We start from the raw sequence: 22,775 nt of genomic DNA on the forward strand, positions 1-22,775 counted from the left end.
ATAAAATTTATTCCAGTGCACATTAGTAAATAAATTATGCTTGTAATTTCTAATGCATTTTTAATTATAAATTTATCCATGTCTACCTTTATTTATGATAGCGGTGTCTCAGTGTTGAACATACTGTATATTAATGGAGACACTGTTAATTATGCATTCTTAGAAGTTGCATTCGACAAAGCACACGAGTCTGTTTTTTTACATCCTAAGTCCTGTTAACATCAATTAATTTAGGAGCTGGAACTCACAGGACTAGCTAACCTTTAGATCAAGAAAAGGTACTATTAGAAGCTGGTTATAGAGCCTGGAGGTAGGGAGGGACTACATTTACCCATAAATGTAGCCAGAGAGATACTAAAATACCAGCCAGATGTTTCATTTTCACCCCAAGTGTCTAAAAAAGGATACCAGAAATAATATTCAGCACAAAAAGACAATAGAACAAAGCTCAGGGAATCTCTGCAAGCCCCCAGAACTGATCTATACTTAAATAGTATCTGCAGAGTGTTATATTTAAGGTTTTCTGGTTGGTTAATTTTGTGCTTCCCTTCTACCCACCAAACTCACCTTATTATGAGCAATACATTAGCTTTAAAAAATTCTTCACACTGAATTTTTTTTTTTTTTTTTTTGCGGTAAGCGGGCCTCTCACTGTTGTGGCCTCTCCCGTTGCAGAGCACAGGCTCCGGACGCGCAGGCTCAGAGGCCATGGCTCACGGGCCTAGCTGGCATGTGGGATCTTCCCGGACCCGGGCACGAACCCGTGTCCCCTGCATCGGCAGGCGGACTCTCAACCACTGCGCCACCGGGGAAGCCCCTGAAATGTTATTTTAATTTGAAAAAATACTATATTGCTCTGAAATTGTCCATTTCTTGGAGGCTTCTTTCAAATAGTTTGAATGGATTTTTGACACCTAATTTACTGTTATCTTGAAATTGCTTTGTACCATAGGAGCAAAAATGCCTGTTTTCCCTATGGGAGGAAAAATATATTTCAAAAGGAGAGGAAACTAAAATTAGGAAAATAGAAGGGAAACATAATCACACATATAAAATATTAAGAACACACATTTGCAGAGAAACTAGAAGGTGCCTCCCTTTTCCCACAGCTGTGGCAGGACTTGAAAGAAAGTTCCTCTCATCTTATTATGTTCACTCTCAGCTTGTTGTCATAGATTTGGAAAAGTGGATTTTTCCACAAGTGAATTCTGCTTAACAATGTAAGATTTCCAGTTGTTTCATGTGCATGTTTTGAGTACCTTTTCATTTAACATGCATTTTACCAAGTGTTTATACTGTTTTAAGCTTTAAATATATTTTTTAAAAAAAAGGAGCGAGAGATAGAGGGAAAGAAGTGTTCCTTTGCTCATGGCCTCTCAGAGAGACAGATGTGTATTGAAAGAATAACAGAAAATGTGATAAATGTTGAACACAGAGAATGAAGCTCTTCATGTGGCCTGTTAGGGAGAAGTGATCTTGGAGAACTTCCTAGAGGAGGAGAAGCAGTATGTGAATTTGGTTTTCAAGAATGAATAGAATATACCTGGGGGACTTCCCTGGTGGCGCAGTGGTTAAGAATCCACCTGCCAATGCAGGGGACAGAGGTTCGATCCCTAGTCCGGGAAGATCCCACATGCCGCAGAGCAACTAAGCCCGTGCGCCACAACTACTGAGCCTGCGCTCTAGAGCCCTCGAGCCACAACTACTGAGCCTGTGTGCCACAACTACTGAAGCCCGCGTGCCTAGAGCCTATGCTCTGCCACAAGAGAAGCCACCGCAGTGAGAAGCCTACTCACCGCAATAAAGAGTAGCCCCCACTCGCCGCAACTAGAGAAAGCCCGTGTGCAGCAACGAAGACCCAATGCAGCCAAAATAAATAAATAATAAAATAAAAATAAAAAGTCTACCACAGCAGCAGTGGTATTGGTAAAAAAGAAAAAAACAAAAAAAAAAAAAGAATATACTTAGGAATTCCCTGGCGTTCCAGTGGTTAGGATTCTGTCTTTTCACTGCCAGGGCCTGGATTTGATCTCTGGTTGGGGAATAAGATCCCACAAGCTGCGTGGTGCAGCCAAAAAAAAAAAGAAAAAGAAAATATATACACTTAATGGTTAGAATGGTTAAAATGGCACATATATATTTAATAAAAACATTTTTCTAAAAGCACATTGGGATTTATCCTTTAAGAATCCCACCACTCTGTTATGTAGAAACCCAAAATAGCCACTATAGAGGCCACAAGGAGAAAAACCAAGGTGCCCTGGCCAACACCTCTAGCCACCTGAGACCTTCCAGCCATTCTAACTGCCATCAGACTGAAAGCGCACGAGGGAGGCAAGAAGACTGGCAGAGCAACCACCCACCAAGCCACAGAATCTTGACAAATAATAAATAGTTGTTGTTTTAAGCCACTTACAAAAAAGGAGAGAGAGAAAGACAGAGTAGGAGTTTACTGAGTGGAGAGAGAAAGGGCAATTGAGGCTTGAGCAGGAATTACACCAGCAATTGCATTTGAGGAAAGCAAATGTATAAGGGGTCTTGATTCTTGCTGCCTGTCTCAGTGCAGCGGGAAAGAGGAGCTGGTGTTTACAGAACACTCCCTGTGTGCCAGGCACTGTTCCAAGCGCTCTCCATGCATTATTACCTCAGTGGATGTTCACAATAACCTAGATGAGGAGACAGGTATGCAAAAGGCAAATCATTTGTTGAAGGCCACACAGCTAGTAGGCGTGTAAGCGGGCCTCTCACTGTTGTGGCCTCTCCCGTTGCCGAGCACAGGCTCCGGACGCGCAGGCTCAGCGGCCATGGCTCACGGGCCTAGCTGCTCCGCAGCATGTGGGATCTTCCCGGACCGGGACACGAACCCATGTCCCCTGCATCGGCAGGCGGACTCTCAACCACTGCGCCACCAGGGAAGCCCAGGTGTCTTTTTTTTTGGCTGCATTGGGTCTTCTCTGCTGCGTGCTGGCTTTCTCTAGTTCTGGCGAGTGTGGGCTACTCTTCGTTGCAGTGCGCGGGCTTCTCATTGCGGTGGCTTCTCTTGTTGTGGAGCATGGGCTCCAGGTGCGTGGGCTTCAGTAGTTGTGGCATGTGGGCTCAGTAGTTGTGGCACACGGGCTTCGTTGCTCCGCAGCATGTGGGATCTTCCTGGACCAGGGATTGAACCTGTGTCCCCTGCATTGGCAGGTGGATTCTTAACCACTGTGCCACCAGGGAAGTCCCTAGTAGGTGTCTTTGAGCTTCGGTCCATTGCCCCCATTCTAGTCCTGGGGACCAGAAGAAAAGGAACCCCTGTCTCTTACCATGGCCTCCTTTCCAAGTTGGAGCTGAAGTATGGAAAACCTGATTGTCACAGGTATGGTGAGGTACTGGTCCCTGTGCCCTCATGTCTACCAAAGTCCCCAACCAGTCCCTGGCCCAGCACCATCAGTATGTTGTAAAAATATAATTTTTCTGAGTGTGTCAGTTGTCAGGGACCTAGTCCTATGCACCCCTAGGTCAAGAGATAGGTCAATGTAAGCTCTGCTTTTTAAAGCCACTTCCACTCTCTGATACAATTCCCACTCCTTGGAGGCTAAGCCATGCAGTTGGCCTGTCATCACTTCTCCTCATCTAACTACCTTCCTCAGTTGTAGAATGGCTTGGGAAGCACCCCTCGTTTCCTTTCCACTTCATGTCCATCCCTCATCCTGAGAGCTTTTGAGGCCACATGGCATCTCAGTTCCTTGACTGTCTCATCTTCAAAAACTTTTCCCTCCTTTGCACTTCAGCCAGGACCCCACTCTCGGATGGCTCTTCATCTGAGGTTATTCAAGGCGCCCATCTCTTAGGATACCCTCCATCTTTCTGCCTGGTACCATCAGTGACTTCCATTACACCTGTTTGGGGACCTTCAGGCCAGTGACATGAGCCTTTCCAGAATTCTCTTACTTACGTCTTGAGGATCCATTCTGTGCCTTTTGTTTTAAGCACTCTTAAAAGCTGAGATCTTAAACTCCTTGACCCCATCACACCTGTCTGGCAAACTGTCTTCCTGGGATTAACCCAATTGTTCATTTTTTTGTGTGCCTGTATCTTAACTGTTCAAACTAACTATAGAAAAATCAAACAACCATCATATTAGTATCACCATAAATTCAGAGTCTCCATTCTCAATGGGGCCCTCAGTGTTCCTGAAATCTTACCATATTTCCCTGCACTCCAACTTACTGCAATGACTATTTCAAATTCATAGTCAGACTTTACTGTAAGCTTCTTTAGGGTGGAGTCCCTATCTGGCTTTTTCACCACTAAATCACCAGTGCCTAGGATAAGCTTAATACATAGGTACTCAATAAGTATCTGTTTACTGACTGACGTGTAGTAATAGTGGTAAGCATTTTATGCAAATATTAGTAAATGTTAGCTATATGCTGGGCTCTATTCTATGTGAGCTGTATGTATTAGCTCATTTAATCCCCACAAACCCCCCAGTGAGGTTAATTAGAACTTTTGTCATGCCCATTTTACAGATAAGGAAATTTAGAGGGGCAACTTAGAGAGATGAAGTGATAAAAACTGTAAGTGGTAGAGTGGGTATTTACTCCTTAGAACTTGTAGAGAGAAAGCTTAGTGGGTCCAGTTGAGTTTTTCACAATCAGGCAACTGTGCTTCAGACTGGAGGTCAAGAGACAAGTGAAAATGAAGATTCATATTTAGGAGGGGACAGATAAACTGGTGACCTCGGAAAACAGAATATCCAACCTTGCTCACACCCTTGCTTTGGCAGAGCACCTCCAACAAGCCCCTGGTGAAACTGGGGTGGTGTGTGTGCAGAAAGCACATTTGGGTGGCAAGGTGCATTTCTTTTTCTCCATGTGAGCTAAGACATCAATCATATATTTGAATACAAGGGGGGGTGGATCCATGGTGTTTTTGTAGGTGACTTTAATATTGGGTAAGATCCCCCCTGGGCTGAAATTCAGCCTTGATTTTTTTTTTTTTTCTTTCTTTTGCTAAGGTGCATTTTTAAGAGAGACATTCCAGACTACCTCTCAGGTAGGAGAGATATCTTATCATTGCATTGCTCGAGTCCTTCTTTCCACTTCACACTAGTTTCTCCCACTGATTCCGTGAGAGAGGGAGAGAGATCACCAACAATGAGCTCCTGTTTGCGGCGGGTCCACATATCTCATGGAAACCTCCCTGCAGTTCTTGGAAGATAATTAATCTCCATTTTACAGATAAGAATGACAAACATTTACTAAGTTTATTAAGTGTCTGGCACTGTGCTGAGTGTTTTTAGAGCATCATCCCATTCGATTCTCACAGCAATACTTAAAATTGGAACCACTGTATGGATGGGTGAGAGAAGGGAGGTGTCTTGTCCTAGGATACACAGAAGGTTAGAGTTGGCATTTAAACCCAGGTCTTCCTCATCACTCATTTCTGGAGGAACCAAGGGCTTTTTTCCGTGGAAGCAGGGAGAGCGGAGGAAATTCGAAGGAGAAGGCTGACGCTGATTTCTACCCAACGCAGATCCGGAGGTCAATGTATATTTCCAGACTCCCCAGCTCATCTCCCACCCAGGCCTTGGCCGGAGGCGGGGAAGTTGTGCGCACGCGCACGGCCTCCCGTTCGGCCCCGCCCCCCGCGAGGGCTTCCCTCCTTGCTCTTGGCTCTGGGGCTTGCGCGCTACGTCCCCAGCCAAAGGCTTCTTCCCGGTAGGGGACTTCCGGTGCGCGGAGTGCGGTTCCGGGTCGTGGCGCGGCTCGGGGCAACAGGGCTGCTGCTCAGCTGGCCAGCGGCGGTGAGCGGCTGGGGCATGAAGGCGAGCCCGGAAAGCGGCTGCTGAGCCGGCCGGGAGGAGTGCCAGTCCCCGAGGATTCCGAGAGTGCGGAGCTCGGGCAGGGGCCGGGAGGCGCGGGGGAGCCGAGCCCCCACCTCAGGAACGTGTCCCAGGGCCGACCCGGCCCGTAGTGTGGCAGCAGCTTCAGGTAAAGGTTGCCCCAGCTTCTAGCTCCTTCGCTCGCTACCCGCGCCAGCGCACCCGAGGAGCCTGGCGGCCCTCCTCACTCCCCCGCGCTGGGCGCTGCCCACCGGGCAGCCTATCTGGCCCTTGCTCTGGTCTCCCGTGAGCATCCGTTTTCTGGCCCTTTCGTGGAGGCTGCTATGAGCCTGACAGCTGGGTGTGTGATTTGGGGGAGTAGAAACTAGTGGACCTTGTAGTATTGGGGTTTGGGGAGGGTACTGTTGACTCCGGCAGTTTCTGACTGTACCCTCAGCACCATCTAGGTGTCTTAATCTTCATAACGTGAAAATCAAGTTTTTAAAGCATTGTCTGTGCAGTCCCTGTTTCCCAGCTCCCCTTAGCTCCATGGCCCCAAAGGGGTAAACAGCCTCAAAGAAGTGTTTTTTTCTAGCCAGAGTGCTGCTGGAACTTTGATTCAGCTTTTTGTTTATGGGAGTGGCATAGAGTCTTCTAGATCTGTTTAAGGCTGGGAAAAAAAAAAATCAGTTTAAGCAAGAGCATTACTTTAACCGGAGACCCAAAAATTGACTCAGAGATTGGCTCAATTTTCATTCTGAATGAAGTGGTTTTTGAAGCCTCTCCCAGTACCTGGCACTGTGCAAAAGCATCGTGTTATAAACCCAAACCAGCCAAGTTCAAAACTTCCCCATGCGTGAACAGTCAGATGGAGACAGGTGTTTACAAACATCGGTTAAAGCAAAGTCAACGTTCTCATTCTATCAATATTTTGACAAGCAGAAGGGGTGGATTCCTAATTTAAAACAGCAGAAAAGAAGGCACCGTGTTTTATTCTTCATATTCTGTGAGCTCACCCAAGATACTCAGTAAACGCTGAAAGAGGTGTTGATGAAGTATTGATATTTGTTTTATCTTTTTCAGTTTACACATTTGCAAACTTGCTGGGGCCTGTGAGGCATGCTGGCGGCCCCTTTCCCATTCAGCTTTGTGTTCATACCTTCCTTCATCTACTGTGATGCCTGAGTGTACTCACATTCCTCTACACCTCCTGGCTCCTGGCTAACTTTCCAGCTACGCTTCTAAAGGCCCCCTACCCTGATCCTTTACTCTGGCTAAGTAGGACCTAGATGCCTTTGTTGTTTCCTTTGTTTGTTGTTTTTTGTAGAACTTTCTCTCTGCCTAGATTTCTCCTTTTCTGTTTCCACCTATTGAGATGTTACCACGGCCCAGCTGAAATTGGCCTTCCCTCAACCAGTTCAGGGCAATCTCAGCTGGAAATGATTTCTTTTCTAGAATCCTGTAAACACTCATTATTATATCTACAATTATTTCACTTAGCAAACATCTACTGACTATGGATATATACCAGGTACCATGCTAGACAATGTAGAGATAAATAAGACTCAGTTCTTGCCTGCTCAATTTAGTGAGTGAGATAAGGAAATAATTCTAACACAGAATGGTATGTACACTGCGGTAGAGTTCTTTCTGTGATCCAGTGGTAGCACAGAAGAGGGGGCGTTATTCACTTTTGAGGAGTGTGCTATGTCCAGGTAATGTTTCATAATGTGGGGTTAACTAAGCTTTGTTTACTATATTGGAGATTATATTAGGTTTCTCTTGTTTAATCATTTTAACCTCAATTCACAGATTAGGAAGGCTCAGGATAAATTACACATCTGGTATGAGACAGAGCCAGTATTCAAACCCAGGTCTGTCTTATGCCTACATCTGTGCCTTTTCCATTATGTGTTTTTCTTTTCTCACACCATAGCTCTCTATATGCAAATACATATTGAAACAGCTGTACAAGAGAAAAAATATCAATGTCAATATGAATGTCAGATAGTCCTTTAAATGTAGAGAAGACCTTAATCTACCAAGGCAAGAAGGTAGTAGGTGGGTCAGCTCAACGTTGAATGAGTGGACCAGACATTCTGTAGAGACCATGGATGCTGGCTTCAATTCTTGGTCCTTCCTCTTACTAGGTGTGTGACCTTTGGCAAGTTTCTTAATTCTAAGTACTATCTCCTTCAAGTATAGTTTGGGATGGGGGATGATAGAGACTTCATGAAGTGTTGTGAGCTAATGTGGGTAAAGGGCCTGATTCGTGGCAAGGTTCCCCTGAAAATAGCTGTAAGATGCAAAGATGCAGCGCCTGTGGCATGGTTTTAGAGTAGTGAGTAGACCAGCCTGAATAAATCAAACCATTGCTTCTTTCAGTGGGAATACTGGGAAGTAAAGTTGGAGGGTCAGGAGGGGGTCAGAGTCAGGGCTTGTGTGTTGGGCAAGAGAGGTCACTTCCAGTTTCTGCTCATAACCTTTCCTGTTAATAAATACCTTGAAGATCTATGATTCATTCAGCTGTGCCAGGGAAAATGTTAGACCCAGGGGTACAAAAAGGAGTATAACCAGGTCCCCACCCTGAGGTTGTCAGCACTCCCATGGGGCAGACATGTTTGTGCAGGTGAACCATAGCAAAGCTCAGTAGGTACTAAGATAGCAGTCCCCACAGGGTACTGTGGAGCGCAAAGGAGGAAACACTGATAACGGTAGCTAATGAGCGCTCACTGTGTGCCAGCATTGTGTTAAATGCATTCTCTCATTCATTCCTCTACAGGATGGTGTTATTAAAATTCTGATTTTACAGATGAGGAAACTAGAGCACAGAGGTTAAACGAATTCCTCTAGTTTATGCAGTTGTTGGAGCTGAGAGTAGAGGGGATTATCTGCCAGACTTCGGTAACTCCACCCTTCGGTACTACGCCATGTTGTGTCTTTGTGATGTGGGTGGCTTCAGGGAGGAGCGAGCGCTTGAGCCCTAGCTTCAGCGTGCCCATCACCATGCTGGACAGTAGGAATAATGCTCAAGGAACTCATCACCTCATCTGTCCCGTTAAATATATGTACTTAAGTGGGGTGTTCGTTTTGCTTGTTGACTCATAACTGAAGACTTTAGAAACTGTTGCAGTTCAGTAGATTGTATGTGCTTCAGCTGAGAGAATTTGCTGTAAATCTGTTATTTTGATATGTAGGCCTTATTGTTAAGGACACAGCAATAGATGCCAAATTATTATGACAAAGAATTCTGTCACATTACATTTTTTCTCTCATGGGAGGTACCCTGACCTTGTGTTTTCTGTGAGTTTGAAGTTTTTAACTCAAAAGTTAGCACATTTCAGCTTGTGTTAAAGTAACTGAGTGCATATAGTCATCGTTAAATGTTTCTGTATACCTTATTTCCTTCAGTCTTTATGATTCTGTGAGCTCGGGTATTACCAATTTAACACGAGTAGCCTAAGACTTAGTGGTTAAGTGTGTTACCCAAGAGTCATACAGCTAGTGAGTTGATAAAGCAAAAAAAAAAAAAAAAAAAAGTTGGCCAAGAGAGTAAACAAATATTTATTAATTTAGTTCTCTTTTGAACTCTACCTCAGGAGTCTCCAACTCAAATGCCCATGATGTAATATAAAGAGTAGGACAGACCTTGTGAACTGGAGGGCCCATGACCAGTCAGTCTGGAGGCAGCAGTCACTACTCAGTTGCTTGTCGCTGTGGGAGGAAGTGGGCCCAGTGTCTCTAGATCTTCCGATTGTTTTCAAGAGATGCTGGAAATCTGGATTTTAATGTATTTAGTTTAAAAAACTGCCCTTAAAACAATTATCGTGTAGACCAAAACACATTTGTGGGCTGTGTACAGTCTTAGGCTGCCTGATTGTGAACTCTGACCTACCTGCTCACTGAAGTGTTGATACCCACTGTACAACACCTGTTGTGATTATTGATCAGCAATCTACTGGTAAATTGCTAGAGTGAGGGGGTGTTGTGTTTGACTCATACTGATATCTTTGGGGAAGTGGCAGGGTAAATGCTCTTATTATATGATCAGGCTAAATTTCTTCAGGGATGGGGTTTGGATGAGGTGATGATGACCTTGTAATAACTTTTGTGCCCTTAGCACTTTAAATGCTGCCAGATCTCTTGTCTCCTTTGGTACTCTCTACAGTACATGAAGTGAACAAGGGGGGTTATCATAACCTCTTGAGATGAGGAAATTGGTGCCCAGTGAATTACAGTTTAGTAGAAAGTGCACTAGACTGAGAGGGACTTGAATTCTGAATGCAGGTATGCCACTAACAGCCTTTTGGTTTTGGTCAAGTCACTTACAAATCTTTGTATCTTTTTTCCCATCTGGATGATAATGAGGGAGCACAACTGAAGTCTTGGTGAGGTCTTTTCAGGATGCCAAGCTTTCTGATTCTAATTGACATGTTTAAAGCTGCACAACTGATTACTGGCAGACTCCAGTGGAGAACAGTTCAGATCTAAAATGCTGCTTCTCTCTTGATGGCAGGTACGGAGCCACTGTTCAGCTCTTCCCTCTGTTCTTTGTTCATTACTTCTGGGAAAGGACCTCCCCAGATGCGTACACTGCTTTGTTGACTCTATATACACAAGATTGGAAGGAGGCAGAGAGACACCCAGCCTAGTGAGAGAAATGTGGTCAGGGAGCTTCCAGCCCAAGAGTTTAATTTTTTATTTTAATACCCAGCTTCCACAAGGTGAAAATTGAAGAAATATTGGTGTTCTAGATACTTGCTTTCATTCATACTCTATCGTATAAGGAAATAACATAGAATATAAAAAACGAAGAAAATAAATCCTGAGCAGTCATTCAAAATTTATTAACTCTAGTTGGCAGCAGTCTAGGTATATTGAGGAGATAGATTTAATATAGGAAACAAAATTTGGACCCAAGGAAGAAAACAGTTTTAAATAATGAAAGTGAGAAAAATGGGAGAAGCCACTTAACAAAACTTAAATTCTGGAAATAGCAAGAAGGTGTTAGAATAGTGGAATTAAATTACGGTAATCGCTTGTGAAATAAATTGAATATTATGTCACATTTACCCCTAAATACATGCAGTGTTAGAGTGATACTTGAGTATACTTTTATGAATATGCCTTTATTATTGATGCTGTCAAAATGGACCAAATGTGTAAAACTTCAAAAAAAATAACATTTTTTAGTTCCCTATGGACTCATTTTAAGGTACTGTATTATAAATATATACTGTTTCAGCAGAGAAATAGGTAGAAAATTGTTTGAAGGAATGGTTTTCTTTTTAAAACAAGTAAATTTTTAATCTGTACTTTAGTTGCTGACATATAGGAGACTAACAAAGAAGAACTGAGGTGCAGACTTGAATCTTGAAGCAGTGTGAGGTGGAGTCACACCCAACTGGATTTGAATATTGGCTCTGTCGGTTATTAACTGCGTGATCCAGACAATGCAAAATGAGGACAGTACTGCCAGTCTCATATGATACTTGTGAGGATTAAAGGAAACAGTTTATGTAAGTACCTAGTACCATGATGCTTTTGGAGGGATGTAGGTACCAGCATTCAGGGGCACAAGCCATTCAGATGTTAGTATAATGTAACAAGAAGTGATTTTATGGAGTGGTTGTAAAGGAATGAGACTTGTTTTCATGCCTGGATCAGGAAATTAGTCTTGTTAATTTCTAGTTGTGCTTTGTGAATTGGTGTACCTGTCAACTGTGCACTGTTGAGAAAAGCGTTTCAGTATGCTATTTTTTGGCTGTTAAATGAATTGATCTGTTAAATAACAAAAACACTTTCAGTTGTTTATATTACCTTTCTGTGTGTCCATGAGTACCTTTTGAAGTTGTTAGAACTAGGAGTATATTATGTTCTCCTCATCCCCATCTTATAAATGCTGAAACTGAAGCTTAGAGAAGTAAAGTGATTAAACGTAGAGAGCTACTGATAATGGCAAAACTGGGATTTGAACCTTTGGTTTTTTTACTCTGAATACCACAGTGCTTTTGTCGCTATTCCATGCTGCTCTAGATTTGGTTATTGGAACTGGCCCTTGTTTTGGGAGGATCATCAACTGTGGCCCTTCTTACTCATTTTAAACTTAATGCCTATAGGGGACTTCCCTGGTGGCACAGTGGATAAGATTCCGTGCTCCCAGTGCAGGGGGCCGTGGTTCGATCCCTGCTCAGGGAACTAGATCCCACGTGCATGCTGCAACTAAGAGTTCGCACGCCGTAACTAAGGAGCCCACCTGCTGCAAGTAAGGAGCCGGCAAGCTGCAACTAAGGAGCCTGCCTGCCGCAACTAAGACGCAGCGCAACCAAAATAAATTTAAAAAAACAAAACAAAAACTTAATGCCTGTAGAAAATTGTTATTGATTATGTTATGAGAGTGTTTGGTTACAGGTATCCTCTTAGGATTTGAAGTTCAATGATTTAATAAAACTCTAATAATACTCACTGCTGGCAGAGGTTGGTAGTTAGATGATCACCCATATCAGTTGTGGGAATAAAAACTGGTAAAACTTTTCTGGAAAGAACTTTGGCAGTATTTTTCACAAGCCTTTTTAAAAAGTCGTGTATGCCTTTTGAGCTTGTAATCCCATTTCTAAGAATCTTTGTTAAATAATCAGAAATGTAGAAAAATATTCATGTTCAAAGGTGTTCACTGTGGAAGTATTTATAGTAGCAAAAATTAGAAACAACTTTAGTAGTCAACAAAGAGGTAAGAGAAATGGAAAAGCCATAGAATGGAAATATTGTACAAGCATTTTAGATGTTTTAGAAGAATTTTAGTGACTTACTAATATGCTCATCATATAATATGAAGTGAAAGAAGGATATAAAACTATATAAAGTATGAGCTCAATTAATGTCAAACACACAAAGAAAAAAACAGGTGGTTAGATTATAGGTCTTTATGCTCTTTTCTGTTTTCCAAAATACTCTCTGATAAACATAAATTACTTTTCAATAAAAAAATCCTTTTAATTAACTTGTAATTGAGAAATATGAGTAGAGCTAGTGCACATCATTTTGACCAAAAAGTTTCCCCTAATACAGGTGATCTGAAGTTATATTGGGTTGGCCAAAAAGTTCATTTGTTTTTTCTGTATGATGGCTGTAGTAGCACTTAGTTGTCTTTAACTTCATTCGAAACAATTTTGTTAGATTGTATTGTGACAGCTATCATATCAGCGTGCCTTTAAAAAAAAACTTAAAATTGGTGAATTTTTGTGTAGCCATTTAAATATTGACAATGGAAGATAAAAAGCAACATTTTCGGCATATTATGCTTTATTATTTCAAGAAAGGTGAAAATGCAACTGAAACGCAAAAAAAGATTTGTGCAGTGTATGAAGAAGGTGCTGTGACTGATCGAACGTGTCAAAAGTGGTTTGCGAAGTTGCATACTGGAGATTTCTCGCTGGAGGACGCACCACGGTCAGGTAGACCATTTGAGAACAATCAACGTTATACCACACGGGAGGTAGCCGACATACTCAAAATATCCACATCAAGCGTTGAAAATCATTTGCACCAGCTTGGTTATGTTAATCACTTTAATGTTTGGATTCCACCTAAGGTAAAAAAAACCTTCTTGACCATATTTCCGCATGCAATTCTCTACTTAAACGTAATGAAAAATGTTCCGTTTTTAAAACAAATTGTGATGGGCGATGAAAAGTAGGTACTGTACAATAGTGTGGAACGGAAGAGATCATGGGGCAAGCGAGATGAACCCCCACCAACCACACCAAAAGCCAGTCTTCATTCCAAAGAAGGTGATGTTGTGTATATGGTGGCATTGAAAGCGAGTCCTCTCTTATGAGCTCCTCTGGAAAACCAAACGATTAATTCCAACAAGTACTGCTCCCAATTAGACCAACTGAAAGCAGCACTCGACAGAAAGCATGCAGAATTAGACAACAAAACGCATAATCTTCCATCAGGATAATGCAAGACCTCATGTTTCTTTGATGACCAGGCAAAAACTGTTACAGCTTGGCTGGGAAGTTCTGACTCATCTGCCATATTCACCAGACATTGTGCCTTTGGATTTCCATTTACTTTGGTCTTTACAAAATTCTCTTAATGGAAAAAATTTCAGTTCCGTGGAAGACCGTAAAAGGCACCTGGAACAGTTCTTTGCTCAAAAAGATAAAAAGTTTTGGGAAGATGGAATTATGCAGTTGCCTGAAAAATGGCAGAAGGTAGTGAAACAAAACGGTGAATACGTTGTTCAATAAAATTCTTGGTGAAAATGAAAAATATCTTTTATTTTTACTTAAAAACCGAAAGAACTTTTTGGCTAATGCAATAGGATTGTATTTTCAAGTTAGTTTTAACCTCAGTTGTTTTACACTTAGGATATGGTTTCCTGTATTTTGGCATACATGATGTTGAGGTTCCCAGGCTAGCACTCTTCTCCTCCTCAAAAATATCTTGAAAGAAGAGTCATAGTTGTGTAGGTGGTACCAGTGTCCCAGTGCTACCATCACCTCTTTAGTGGCCAGTGGGTCAGTGAGTAGCCCTGTGACAGCTCTGTCTTTCAGAAAGAGTACATGCCTATTATTCGTAAGGCTGGTCATTGGTATATAGAGCTTTTTTTGTGAGTTGAATATTTGTATCTTGGTAAGTGCCTTTTTGGTATGGAAAAGTGTAAGTGTGAATTTCTATCTCACTTTTGAAAAATTTTGTAAGAAAAAAAGATCAAAGTTTGAATTTTAATTTTTGTGATAGCAGTATTCAGGATGTATGAATATTAAAATGTCATGAAGAATTGTGTCTTTTACTCTTTTCTAATTATATACTTCCTAAATGAAATTGCAGTAGTTTCAGCATGTACCGTTAAGCATGATGTCTGGTTTTTTTTTTAAATGTGCATGGTAATTCTCGTATATACAGTATACAAAAGCATGCAGGGCTTACCTGGTGGTGCAGTGGTTGCGCGTCCGCCTGCCGATGCAGGGGAGCCGGGTTCGCGCTCCGGTCTGGGGGGATCCCGCGTGCCGCGGAGCGGCTGGGCCCGTGAGCCATGGCCGCTGGGCCCGCGCGTCCGGAGCCTGTGTTCCGCGACGGGAGAGGCCGCAGCAGGGGGAGGCCTGCGTACCACAAAAAAGAAAAAAAAAAAAAAAAAAAAGCATGCAAAAATTTAACAAAGTATTTGAGCATATTTAAATTAGGAAAATACCAGGCAAGATGTTTCATTTTGTAAACTGCTTCTGTCCAAAGCATTCTGTATATTATCAGAATGAAAAATGACAGCACTTTGTCATCTGTTCAAATTGATATTGCACTCTTTGCAGTGACAGCTGAAAAGGCCCACAGGTGCCATATAAAGAGGTGACCATGTTGTCATATTTCATTTCGGCATCCCTCTGCAAAGCCATAATTACCTAATTAGGTTGTTAATTAGGAGATTAGCATTTCACTGTATTGATAGAATGCTCTTTACCGGCGTGGGGCTAGATACAGATTTGTCTGCCCTAATTTATAATCTCTGCCTTTTTTGTGCTTATTTATTTGCTTAAGATCCTGATGTGGGGCAATTCAGTTTACCTGAGAAACAGTTTGTTTACAAGCTAATGAAGCTTTGATCGCAGGATTAAAGTTGCTGAGTTAAAATATGAACAGAATAAAAAGGGTGGTCACATCCCCAAAATGATAATAAAAATTCTGAGTTGGTATAACTTGTGTTCTCATTAGCATAGGGAACAAGCACATGATAAGAATTGAAATTGTTGGTATTAAGAAAAAAATCCAGAATACAAAAATGAAGTCTGAAATGTGATAGAGATTTATATATATCTAAACTAGGCAAAGGAAACTAGTTATCTTTAATAATAAATTTCTTTCACTTGTACTTGAGACATAAAATGTGTTAAGTATTTTTAATGTATTTCAGAAGCTGAAGCTTGGTTAATGATTTCAGAACAAATATATTCAGTCTTCAGTTTGGACTTCCTTAGATAGTCATCATGCATCAGGGTTTATTTCATTTGTACCTTCTGATCATTAGTTGGTGCTCGGAACATTCTCTTCCCACAGTCTTTGCAGTCCTGAGTGCTTATGGAATTTGAAGTATTTCACAGTAACCTTCACTTGGTGAGCTATTTGGAGTTAAGTGGTGTTTCTATCAAGTGTGTGTACATTCTTTTTGGGGGGAGAGAAGTGGGCTGGCAAAAAAAAATTTCCACTTATTTTTACTCCAGTGCAAGATTTGACAATATTAATGTTTGTAATTTGCATTATATATACCTTTACCACTCTTTCCAGTTAAGGAGATTTAAGTCCTAAAACTGAACAATGTTAGGAGTACCATTCCCCCTGGGGTAGTAGTTTACCCCCTTTTGATTATATTTAGTATTAGTGGTTAAAGTTGTAGAAAGTACATGTGTGCTTAAGCCCTTTTCCCCATGGTTGTTATGAAAAATTGGATTTGGCTGTATCTGTAATTTTCTTCAAAATTAAAAAAATATTTTAAAATATTTTATATGAAGAAAATATTACATGCAAAATGTTCTATTTAGTCAGTTAAGTTTCTTGCTTAACTGCAATCATTCACTTATTCAGTCAGCATTAGCTGAATATATATTAGGCATTAGTCATATGTCTGGGAATCGAGCAATGAAAACTACACGCATGCTCGTGGGATTTGCAGTCTAGTAACGGAAGTGCAGCGTAGTTTGAGGAGTAAAGCCTAGCGTGAGAAGTGTTAGAGTAATGAGAGTCAAGGTGAGTATGGAGGAGTACCTACCCTAGACTTGATAAGGTCAAACCTTCCAGGCAGGTGCTGTCTAAATTGGGATCTGAAGGGTGAAGGAGAAAGTGATGTTTAAGCCAGGTGGAAGGAGAGAAAAAACTGTTTTAAAGGCTGGAAGAACACTAAAAGTTGAAAATGGCTAGAGTAGAAAGAACAAAGGGGATAAATGGAAGATGGGGCTGCAGAGGAAGCAAGTTCAGTTATATTAAAGAGTTTGGGACGTTATTGAAGGGTCTTAAGACAAGTTAGGAAGCAATTGCTGTAGCCTAGGTGGGAGAAGGTAGGATTGGATAATGGAGAGAAAGACAATGAGTGAAATCTAGAGAGAGAAGAGATGCATAGTATTGGTAATTAAATGGTGGTAGGCTTCACAGAAAGGAGTCAAGGTTTCAAATTTGGACATTCTATTTGTTTCCTAATTTTAAGTATGAGAATATGTGTTTAAGTACCTCATAGAGAAGAGGTCCATGAGTCTTATTTTCCAATATGACCCCAAAGTATACAGTACTAGCAACTAGTTTTCTTTTTGGTGAATTGGGGAAAATACTAATATTTGAGTGTCACTGTTGGGCCCTACCTTGTGAGAGCAGCTTTGTGAGGTATGAGATAATGTCTTACTGAGGTCCAGAGGAATTGTGACTTTGCCAGTTTTCTCAGCTGCTGGGTGGTAGAATTGGGAGCACACACAAGCTTTCCAAAGCCTTTATTTTGTCTGTCATGCCATGTTGTCTTCCTTGTTGTGTCCCCCTCCCTTTGTTTATTCCCAAGTGAAGAGGAGAATTACTCCCCAAGGACCAGTAGCTCAGTAGGTTGCTGACAGAGGCATTGTGTAAACTCTGTGACTTCCCAGGCCCAGCTCTGGGGTGGATGAAAGCAGTGTCTGGTGCTTTGGTAGGAGAAGCTGCTCAGTGCAGGAGTGCTTGCTTCGACAAAGTCACAAGTTCTGTTGTGTATTCTGGCACTAGGCTTTAATCTCCCCCAATTAGAAATGTAGATCGGCTACCTCCACACAAGGTCACTAATGTATAGAAAGTTCTCCTCCTTTCCCCAGGGGAAAAGTCTTGAAATCTCTGATTCTTGGGTGAGGAATTTGACATCTCTTTGATGTAATCAACTTGTATTACAAATTGTTTAAAAAAGTTTTATGGTTACTGTCGCCAGTACTGTTCAATTAAGTGATTTATTGGTATCCTTGTGTTGGAATCACCTGAACAAGAAGAAATTCTAGGGTGCAGCATGGATTCTAGCCTCTCTGTGTTCCTACCCCACCCCCTTTTAAAATTGAGATATAACTCATGTATCATAACATTTACCCTTTTAAAAGTGTACACTTTAATGGTTTATCACCCCCAAAGAAACTCCATACCCATTAGCCCTCCCTCCGCTAGCCACTGGCAATCATTAATCTACTTCCTGTATCTATGGATTTGCCTATTCTGAACCTTTTATATAAATGGAATCACACAATATGTGGCTTTTTGTGTCTGGCTTCTTAGCATAATGTTGTCAAGGTTCATCCATATTGTAGCATATATCAGTACTTCATTTCTTTTTTTTAAAAATAAATTTATTTATATATTTATTTTTGGCTGTGTTGGGTCTTTGCTGCTGCACGCAGGCTTTCTCTAGTTGCCCTGAGTGGGGGCTACTCTTCGTTGTGGTGCACAGGCTTCTCATTGCGGTGGCTTCTCTTGCTGCGGAGCATGGGCTCTAGGCGCGCGGGCTTCAGTAGTTGTGGCATGAGGGCTCAGTAGTTGTGGATCGCGGGCTCTAGAGCACAGGCTCAGTAGTTGTGGTGCACGGGCTTAGTTGCTCCGCGGCATGTGGGATCTTCCCGGACCAGGGCTCGAACCCATGTCCCCTGCATTGGCAGGCGGGTTCTTAACCACTGTGCCACCAGGGAAGTCCAGTACTTTATTTCTTTTTATTGCTGAATAATATCCCATTGTATGGAAGTACCACATTTTGCCTATCCGTTCATCAGTTGATGGAGGTTTGGGTTGTTTCCACTCTTTGGCTATTATGAATAATACTGTTGCGGACATTCTGGTACAAGTTTTTGTGTGAGCATATGTTTTCAGTTCTGTTGGGTGTATTACCTTGTTGTGGATTACTGGGTCATACGGTAACTCTGTTTAACAGTTTGAGGAGCTGACAAATTGTTTTCACAGGTGGCTGCACCATTTTACATTCCCTCCAGCAGCGTATAAGGTCTGCCGCCTTTCTGCTTCCACTTTCTTCAGGCTTTCTATTGCTCTGGTCTGGGCTGGAAGCAGCCCTAGGCATTCCATGAGCCCTTTTGTCTTGATAAATGGGAAATTCTCCAATTTTATCTCTTCAACTACATTCACTCTACAAGCATATGTGTACCAGGCCTTACATTGGACGTTAGTGACAGGAAGCCAAGTAAGGTTCTAGTCCTTTCTTCTCAAGGACTCCACAATCCAGTAGTTGGAACTTCTTACTAGGACATGCAGGGAGAGGGAAAAGCCGGTGTAGAAAGTACGGTTGACCCTTGAACAACATGGGTTTGAACTGCACCAGTCCACTTACATGTGGATTTTTTTCAGTAAATACAGTGCGACAGGATCTGTGATTGGTTGGATCTGTGGATGTGGAACCATGGATACGGAGGAGGGAGGGCCAACTATGGGACTTGAGCATCCACAGATTTTAGTATCTGCGGTGGTCCTGGAAACAGTCCCCCAGGTTTACTGAGGGACGACTGTAACTGCTTAGATATTTGTGAATTTCCACAGCACAGATCCTAACTTTAGAATCTAGGCAAAGGTTGAGTTGATTTTCGGAGATTTTCGGGGGTTTCTTTTTCTTGGCTCATCCTTTAACTACAGTCATCCTTCTGTATTTGCAGGGTATTGGTACCAGGATCCTGAGGATACCAAAATTCACAGATGCTCAAGTCCGTCATGTAAAATGGCATAGTACAGTCGGCCTTCCGTATCCTGGGTTCTGCATCTGTGCGTTCACCCAGCCAACCAAATTCGATCTGCAGTGGGTTGAATCTGCGGATGCCGAACCTGCATATACTGAGGGAGGACTGTTTTACTGTTCCTTGGGTTTTGTCACTAGGTTACTGCTCGTTTCCTTGCATATTTTCCCTGGGTAAGCTCATTCACATCCATGGCTTCATCTGTCATTTATATGTTAATGTCTTCCAAATTTGCTCGCATCTTTCTCCTAGGCTTCAGGTTTGCCTGTCCTTCATGTGTCACTTATATGTTGTTGTCCCAGGTTTGCTCAGACCTTTCTCCTGGGCTGTTAGGTTTGCATCATGATGGATCTCTGTTTGGGTAATCCATAGACATCTCAAGCTCACTGTGTCTGAAACACAGTTCGTCGTTTCCCCTCTCCCTGTTAAGCTGTTCCTACTTTTCAGTTCACAGTTCCATTTGTTGGTGCTATCACGCAAGCTGTAACCTTTCGCCTTCTCCTTAACCCTCCACATCCACTCAGTCACCAAGTTCTACCAACTTTATCTCCTACATATTTTTTTAAACTATTTAAGGTCATAGGCCTATCTTTCACTGCCTTACTTTGGATTTCATCATCTCTTCCCTGATCTGTAGTCACAGCTTCATAACTAATCTTGTGTCTTGTCCATCAGATTAATTTTCTGTGCAACTGCCAGAGCAGTCTCTCTGAAATGCTAACCTAAACAGCAGCTTTGAACTCCTGGTAGTTTTAGTTGCTAACTACATGTTCTGCTGTATGTTATTTTAGTGCCTTTTCTCTTGGAAAAAAGCTGTGTGAATGAATCATCTTTGAAGATTCATTTTAGACCAGGGATTAATAGCAATAACAATGATAGTAAACATTTGTATAGTGCTTACCATGGGCCTGGTGCTTTTATACACACATAACATATGTGAATTCTTTCAGTCCTCACAATAATCCTATGAGATAGGCACCAAAATTGTTCCCATTTATAGATGAGGAAGTGGAGGCACAGAAATTGTTACTTCCCCTAGGTCCCATGGTGAGTGAGTGGCTGAGTCCAGATTTGAACCTAGGCAGTCTGATGCTCTTAGTTTCTCCTGTGTCCTTTTCCCCAACCTTCCTGATTCCCTCCACTTCCCCCACTCCAAAGGTTAGTTATCTTCTCCCTGCTACTGCAATAACCTATGCATGGCCTGATGTTAATCTGCAGTTCATAGGACAGATCGGGAGCACATTTTATTTTAAACATTTTTGAACAAGGAGCCAGCATTATAGACTATTTAATTGCCTGCTCCCTTTTGCCCCTATCTTAAGGTGAGTAAGTTGGAAGTGATCACTTCCATTACCTTGATCTTAGTCACCTCTGTGAAGCCTTGTCTGAGTATCCAGTTTCATTTAGGTAGCTTTCCTTTGTGTTTCCATAGTACTTTGTTATATAGACTCCTCCAGCATTGCTCTCATCCTTTATTGTGACCATTTATGCACTTTTCTTCTTGCTTGGCTGTAAGCCTTTTGGGGATAGGGACTATGACTTGTTACTTTATGCTCCGAATTCCCAGCATGTAGTAGGTATTCACACTTGTTGACTTTCTTGAATGAACAGGTAAGTCCGACCCATATCTAGACTAGTGAGAGAAGAGGATTCAAAGTGTGACGAAATGGACTTAACTTGGAAATTCGAGGCAGCATATAATAGCTGTTCCGAGCAGGGGTTGTGGAGCCAGGCTGCCTAGGTTTTATCTCGGCTCTACCTCTCACTAGTTATGGGACCTTGGGCAAGTCTGTGCCTCAGTTTACTGATTTGTAAAACATAAATAGTAATAGAGTCCACCTCTAACAGTTTTGTAAGTGATATAAGTGTAAATAAATAAGCAGCCTTCTGGGATCAGAGAATTAATTATTCTACTTAAAGTGTATTTTGTGAAACACCCCCACCCTAACTGTATAACATTATAGGAAGGATGAAGCCAGTCCTGCTGCTCCATCCTCTTGTTTGATCCATCTGGTAATAGTTTTTTTTAAAAAGGTAATCTAGAAGATATAAAAAATACTTGGCAAAGTTAGTGCAGTTTTGTTAATAATAATAACAGTTACCATTTATTGAGGTTATGAAAGTGCCATTCAAATGAAAGTACAAAGCACCTTTCACAGTCACTGAAAAATAGTTTGGGGGTTATCTGCTAGTTTAGATTATTTTATGCTGTCCTTCCTTCATTAGGAGTTGAATAAATGAGTTTGATAGTTGACAAGCTTATTTTCCCTCAAAACAAATGTAGCTAGGGCAGGAAGAGTCAAGAATATTGCATCTTGGATTTGAACAGTGCTTTTTTACTTTTTGTAAGTATCCCTATGAGGTGGCTATGAGGTGGATAAGTAGCACACAGATGATGGATATTTCACTGCTGAGGGAACAGAGACGGAGGCACCTAACTCACTTGAAGTCATCCCATAGCTAGTCCCTAGGCAGGCTACAGGCAGTAACCTGGAATTCCAGATGTGTTTACTAACTTTAACGCTGTAGTTCTAGGAACCAGTTTCCATACATAATAGCATTTTTAGAAAAAGGTATGATAGTGCTCACTCAGATCAGTCAGTGTGGTTTACCTTTGAGAGGGTTTGCTGCCAAAATCTTGATGCTATTAAAATCTTTGTCAAAAAAGGAATTCCTCATACCTCTGTTCTTAGAGTCTGAACCCCAGCACCGTGATATAAGTAAAACATGCAGTGGAAGTCTTCTGGCCTTTGAGGGAAAACAGTACGAAGCAAAAACACACAAACCTTTTTACTTGAACCCTGGGTAAACCCCCGATTGCATCCTTCTCCTCCACCTCCTCCACCTCACATGTGATTGGAATAGAATTTGAGAGCTGAAAAGGCCCTTCTTATAGTTCATCCTCCCCATTTAACAGATGCAAAAAATGGACTGATGTGTAAAACAGGTTTAAAGAGTTTTAAAGAGGTAACTTGTCCAAGGCCATGTAATTAGGTCCCTGGTAATTAGGGAATTGGAAGTCAGGTTTCCTGAGTGGTGCTTGCAATAAACTATGTTGCTTCCCTCAATTGATGATGTGGTTAACCTGAGAGCCAGGTAAGTGGAAACGTAACTATTGAATTCTTCTACTTGGTTAAGCAAACTTCAAATATTGAGGAGACAATAAAAGGAAAATAAATCTTAGACTGTAGCAGGAGAGCTATCTACTGAACCAGCACCATGGATAAGGGCCCTTTTTTTTGCCGTTT

The 22,775-nt window shown here is 41.8% G+C and overlaps 1 protein-coding gene across 4 annotated transcripts in view; it reads left to right on the forward strand.

The window, feature by feature from the left end:
• The first annotated feature begins 5,729 nt into the window (after positions 1–5,729).
• The window catches only part of MAPKAP1 (MAPK associated protein 1), a 232,170-nt gene continuing 215,124 nt past the window's right edge, over positions 5,730–22,775 (forward strand). For 3 of the 4 annotated variants that reach the window (XM_007102665.3, XM_007102666.3, XM_007102668.3), the window contains exons 1-2: positions 5,730–5,975; positions 11,128–11,325. The gene's annotated coding sequence lies outside the window, so the exon portion shown is untranslated. The remainder of the gene's footprint in view (positions 5,976–11,127; positions 11,326–22,775) is intronic. The other variant, XM_007102667.2, reaches the window with a different exon arrangement.

The sequence above is a fragment of the Physeter macrocephalus genome, chromosome 9, assembly GCF_002837175.3.
Source record: "Physeter macrocephalus isolate SW-GA chromosome 9, ASM283717v5, whole genome shotgun sequence".
Taxonomy (NCBI): Eukaryota; Metazoa; Chordata; class Mammalia; order Artiodactyla; family Physeteridae; genus Physeter; species Physeter macrocephalus.